Raw genomic sequence first — 6,013 nt, forward strand, 5'->3', positions numbered from 1 at the left:
TTTTTGAACACCATCCATAATGTAATATATTCAAATTCAGATGAAACGAGGCTGTGAATGACTAAAATGCCTTACTGTTTGAACCATAAAATTATTGGATTCTTGGCCTGACACAATTAAGTTATTTATTTTATGAGGTGAGTATGTACCTATGCCATTTGTCCCTATTTATCTATCCATTAATAATTTTTGAAGATCAAATTAGAGTTTGGTCAACCATTATAAATAAGAAATGATTTAAGATTCATTTTCACTAACTAATTATGATTTGAATTCAAAGAAAGTTGCATGTAAGGAAAGGATAACAACAACAATAATATACAAATTATAATTTTACATTTTGAATTTATGAAGAATAAAGTGTATATAGATTTTATGGCACTTATGAAGATAAAGAAATTATATTTTAAAGTCACTCAACTCAAATAACGCAAATTAAAAGTAAATAAAAAAGAAAAATATGTAATCATATATGACATAGTATGAAAGGAAAGGATGTATTTCAAAATGTAAATTTTACTTTGTGAGCTATTATTAATAATAATTATAATTTTTTGAATTTGTTTACATACATTTTTCTTGATTACTTGAATGATGGGGATAGATATGAGTTGCACTTTTAAATTGGGAAAATTACCTATTTATACATATTATAATACCATATTTACTAATATTTTCTATCATATGAAAAAATATCAAAAAATTTTCTTTTTTTAACTCTCTCCCCATCTCACAGATACATCACATTTTACTTCACTCAACTACCCTAAATTCACGCCTAATTTCAAGCTCTGCTTCGTCAGTTTTTGGATTTTGAATTTCTATACATATATTACTCAATTTCAAGATTCTAACTAAGGTATATTCAAGTTTTTCCTTATCTGGAATCTCACTTCATTCTCACCTCCTTTGATTTCCTCTGCTTTCTTCTATAAATTTTTGTGTTTTTTTTACTCATATTCTTCACTGATATATATGGAATCCGCTTCATCTTTTAATGTTGGTCTCATACAGTTGAATAAAAATTAAGGAATTCTTGTTTCATCGGGTTCTGATTCATCTTGGGAAGGTTACGATGAGGTTAGATCCAAACATCGTAACGATTCAGCAGTGATGGATAAGCTACGTGAGAAATTGAAGTGAAAATCTTCAATTCAACATGCACCCAAAGAAGTAAACAAGAAGATTGAAGGGGTTACAATACGCCCCAATCTCCCAAAGGTATGAGTTCATATAAGATTTTTTTTTAAATGTTGTTTTTTCTGAAGATTTACTGCTTCTGATACATCTAGTTTATGTATCAGATTCTTATGTATCAAGCTTTAATGCTTCTGATACATCGTGTTTTTGTATCGAATTCTCATGTATCAAGCTTTACTACTTCTGATACATCTTATTTATGTATCAGATTCTCATGTATCAAGCTTTAATGCTTCTGATACATCGTGTTTATATTTTTATTTTTTTAAATGTCATTTTTTCTGAAGATTTACTGCTTCTTATACATCTAGTTTTTGTATCGGATTCTCATATATCAAACTTTAATGCTTCTGATACATCTTGTTTATGTATTAGATTCTCATGTATCAAGTTTTAATGCTTCTGATACATCATGTTTATGTATCAAGTTCAAGTTGTATTTAATCATTTTCCATGTCAATGCTTCTGATATATTTTTGCAGGGATTGTGGTATTTTCTTGGCTATTTCTGCTGAATATCTTAGTGATGGAATTTCTATTTCAACTACTGGAATACATGCTGAATTCTTCCGTTCAAGATATGCCGCACTATTGTGGATTTATGGTTGTCGGAAGGCCAAGGATGGTTATGTTAGCGAAAATGACGATCCAAAAAAATTTAAGAGAGATTTCATCTCTCCTAGTCAAGGTAAACTGATGGACGTCGAGTAGTTTTTTTTTTGAATTTTATAGTAGAAGAATGTACAATTATGTTTTTGCACCAATAGTAAACATTTTTTTGGGCTATTCAATAATTTAGTAGACTTTTAAGTTTTTCTCATGTATTAAACTCGAATATAAGATGAAAGTTTATGTATCATATTCTCATGTATCAAACTTGACTGCTTCTGATACATCTTGTTTATGTATCAGATTCTCATTTATCAAGTCTTACTGCTTCTGATGCATCTTGTTTTGTATCATATTCTCATATATCAAAACTTGTTTGCTTCTGATACATTTTGTTTATGTATCAGATTCTCATGTATCAAGCTATACTGCTTCTGATACATCTTGTTTTTGTATCATATTCTCATGTATCAAACTTTAATGATTCTGATATATTTTGTTTTTATAACAGATTCTCATTTATCAAGCTTTAATATTTCTGACACATCTTCTTTATGTATCAGATTCTCATGTATCAAGCTTTAGTGCTTCATCTCAGATTGTCAAACTCCAGAATGTCTTAGTAGTATCGCGATATTCATCTCGATTCACTTGATGAAAATTGAATTTTTTGTTCGAAGTTATGCTCTATTTTTTGAGTTTTTCTTCCTCTTCATAACTGTTATATTATTTTAAGGATTATTTTCCTTAATTAGCATGGTAATTTATTGAAACAACCAATCCTAACTTAAATTACGTTCCTATCCATAGATAACTCAACATCATTAATTATTCTACGCCCAAAATCTCATGTATCAACAAAATAATGAATGTATCAGAAATATAGAAGAAAAAGAGAAATCGGGTAATTTAAGAAAAATAAAAAATATATTGTAATTGGGTTTTTTCACTATGGAATTTAGGTAAAGTCTATTTAGCGTATACATTAGACTATAAGTGGATTACATATCATTCATTAATTAGCTAAAATTTATTGTTTTTCCATTTTTCACCAAAAAAACTTTTCATATTAAATTGTTTTACTCGAAGAAGTTCAAGCTAAGGTTACATAAGAAAATGAAAAATGTAGCAATTTATTTATTTTTTCTATAATAACTTCTTATGTTTGTCGACTAAAATATTTATAGTGGTTCTTGATTTAAGAAAAAATAAAAGTAAAACACAAATTGGAGGGCAATATTGACAAGAGGAAAAATAAATTTGCAATGAAATTACTATCATATTGAATTTGACCAATAGAGGACCTGCCAACAATAAAACCGGTGGAGGGAGGAAGTCAAAGTCTGCTCAGGCCCATTTCAAATATGAGCTGTTAGATTGAAATAGACAGTCGAGATTCAACTATGTGGCGTAAGACCTGTCATTTTTTGGTAGGTGGCAAATGGGCTCCCCTTCATTTAAAAATGGGCTTTGCTCCAATTGTCTCTAAAATGTTTTTTTTTTCTTTTCTTTTGGGTCTTTTTTTATCTTTACTTTTGGTCTTGCATTATAAACTCCTTCAAAAGACATATGACACTTTAGAGATGTAATAATCCTGAAGGTCATTTTTGAAAATTTTCATAAAAAGACTACTTTATCCCTCTCGGTAGTTTTTTTGAGTCATATTTGATTGATATCTGATGTCGATTTCGTAGTTTTCTTGAAAAGTTGAGATTTTTTGTAAACCTTGAGTTTTAAAGGTGTAGAATGACTCAAAAGTGGTATTTGAGGTCATTCAAAGTTTCGAGTCTCGGAACAGAATTCCGTCTATTTTATTGGCTCCAAAACGTTGAAATTGGTCTAGGAGAGTTAACGGACTCACATTTGGGGTCATATCGTGGATTTGAGGAGTTAAGTTGGAAATATTTGAGTTTTTGGCCATAGGTTTAACTTTGGTCAATATTTGGGGATCGGATTCTCAAAATTGAATTTCGACTATCCATTAGATTCGGAGGGTGATTTTAGGCACAGGAAGAGTTCGTGTGTATTTTTTTTAGAAGCTACGATGTCGATTTGGTCATTTGAGGCATAAAGTTGGTTTAGTTGTGATTTTTTGGTTTTTGAGTCAAGGAGGCCTCAAACTCCAATTTTGATTATTCTGTTGAGTCCGGAATATTGAGTTTAGTAGGGTAGCATATATGGTTTGTGTATATGGGATTCCGATCAAATTCGAGGGTCATTCGGAGATTTTGAGACTTGAACTAATTTCTGGATTTATTATGTTCTGGTGCCTAACGCAAAACTCTTCGCGATCGCGAAGAGTGTTGGTCGCGATCGCGTGGTTGACCCACTCAGTGCTTCGCGATTGCATGAAGCTAGTCAAGATCGCGAGGGTCACTTTAATGAAGTTGACCTTCTTGACTATCCGCGATCGCGAGATTTGTTCATCGCGATCGCGAAGGGTTATAAACCCCTGAAACAGTGTTTTCTCCAAAAAGATGGAAAAGGTCATTTTTACTCCATTTTTGAAGTTGGAGCTCGCTAAGGACGATTTTTAGAGAAGATTTTCTCATGGAAACTTCGTGGGTAAGTTGTTTTGACTCATTTTTACCATTACCCATTGATTATTTCGAATTTCTAGCATGAAATTGAGGTTTTTGAAATGGAGAACTTGGGGTTTTCAAGAACTTGATTAGTTTTAATGTTTTGAGGATTGTGAGCTCGTTTTAAGTTCAAACCCACTTCTGGTTTTGCTAGTAAATTCCAAATACCTTAAGGAGGTAGTTCAGTAAAAAAAATTGGAATTTTTTGCTCATTTTTGGAATCGGGTTTTTTCAGACATTTCAGGTAAGTTTCGGCTTGATTTTCAAATCACGATTTGGATATTGTTGGTTCCGTATTTTGATTAGAAATTTGAATTTGCATAGATTGTGTTGATTTGGAGTGCACTCAAAAGGAAACGACTCACATGGATTGATCGATCACATATTGTCTTAGGCAAGTGGACTCTTAAAATATCGTGAATCTCTTAGAATTCCCGAATATCCTATTGTATATGTGTTGGGGTGTAATGGGGATTAGGTTACACGTTTAATTATGATATAAACTAAGCTAAAATGAATTGACGGTTTAATAAAAGATGATGTGTGATATTATTGAGTATTGTATATTATATGCCGTAATCTAGATATTTATGTGTATTTGATGAAATACTTGATAGTCTAATTGTGATTGCAGTTTGTCTAAATTGATGATTCTTTATTACTCGTGTGAGCATGTTGTTTGCATAGGTTCTAAAACATTGTGATGAGAGGTATATGATTGTGAGATCGAGGTCATTTTCGATCAGAGATATAACATGGTCGAGGTCATTTCCGACGGGATTATATTATCGAGGTCATATCAGGCAGGATTATATTACCGAGGTTATTTCCTGTTGGATTATATTGCCGAGGTCATTTCCAATGGGATTACATTGTCGAGATCATTTTTGAAGAGATTATATAGCCGAGGTCATTTACGGTGAGGTTATGGGACTGAGGTTATTTCCGATTAGAGATTATGAGACCGATGTCATTTCCAATTAGAGTTTGTTATGCCGAGGTCTTTGCCGGTAATTGCACACATGCATGATCATTGAATGTGCATCATATTCTGCATATCTGTGTTGATAGTTTGATGTTTATCTGTGACTTGTGAGTATTTGTATAAAATATTCTGTGATATTGAGCTGTGATCTTAACCTTATCAAACTATATAGTATGAACTGTTAGGTTGGGCTGATTTCTATGCAGGTTGTAGTCTGGAGGTTTAGTTGGGTTGGAAAAGGAGTTCATGTATTCTATTAGATTTACTTAGTTTTTCTGGTTAGCTTGCTGGGTACCGCATTATTTGATACTCACCTTTGCTTCTACACTTGTTCAGGTTCTGAGACTAGACTTCGATCACCATCTCCTTCTGATTATTTGAGGCTTCCAGGATTTTTGGGAGAGGTAGCTATTGGCATTTAACATATTCTTAGATTTTTTGTGCTTTTATGCTTTACTCTACTTGAGAGTTGAAGACATATTGAGACTTTTATTTCATTTCGCTTTTGTTCTCTTTAGCGGTTTGTAAATGTGACAACCAATCTTTGGGGGTATTTAAGTTGATAGACTTCCGCTTTTGTTTATTATTTACTTATTTAGATTATTTCTGCTTTATTTATCAAAATATTGAGATTTAG

Source organism: Solanum dulcamara, chromosome 11, assembly GCF_947179165.1.
Source record: "Solanum dulcamara chromosome 11, daSolDulc1.2, whole genome shotgun sequence".
Taxonomy (NCBI): Eukaryota; Viridiplantae; Streptophyta; class Magnoliopsida; order Solanales; family Solanaceae; genus Solanum; species Solanum dulcamara.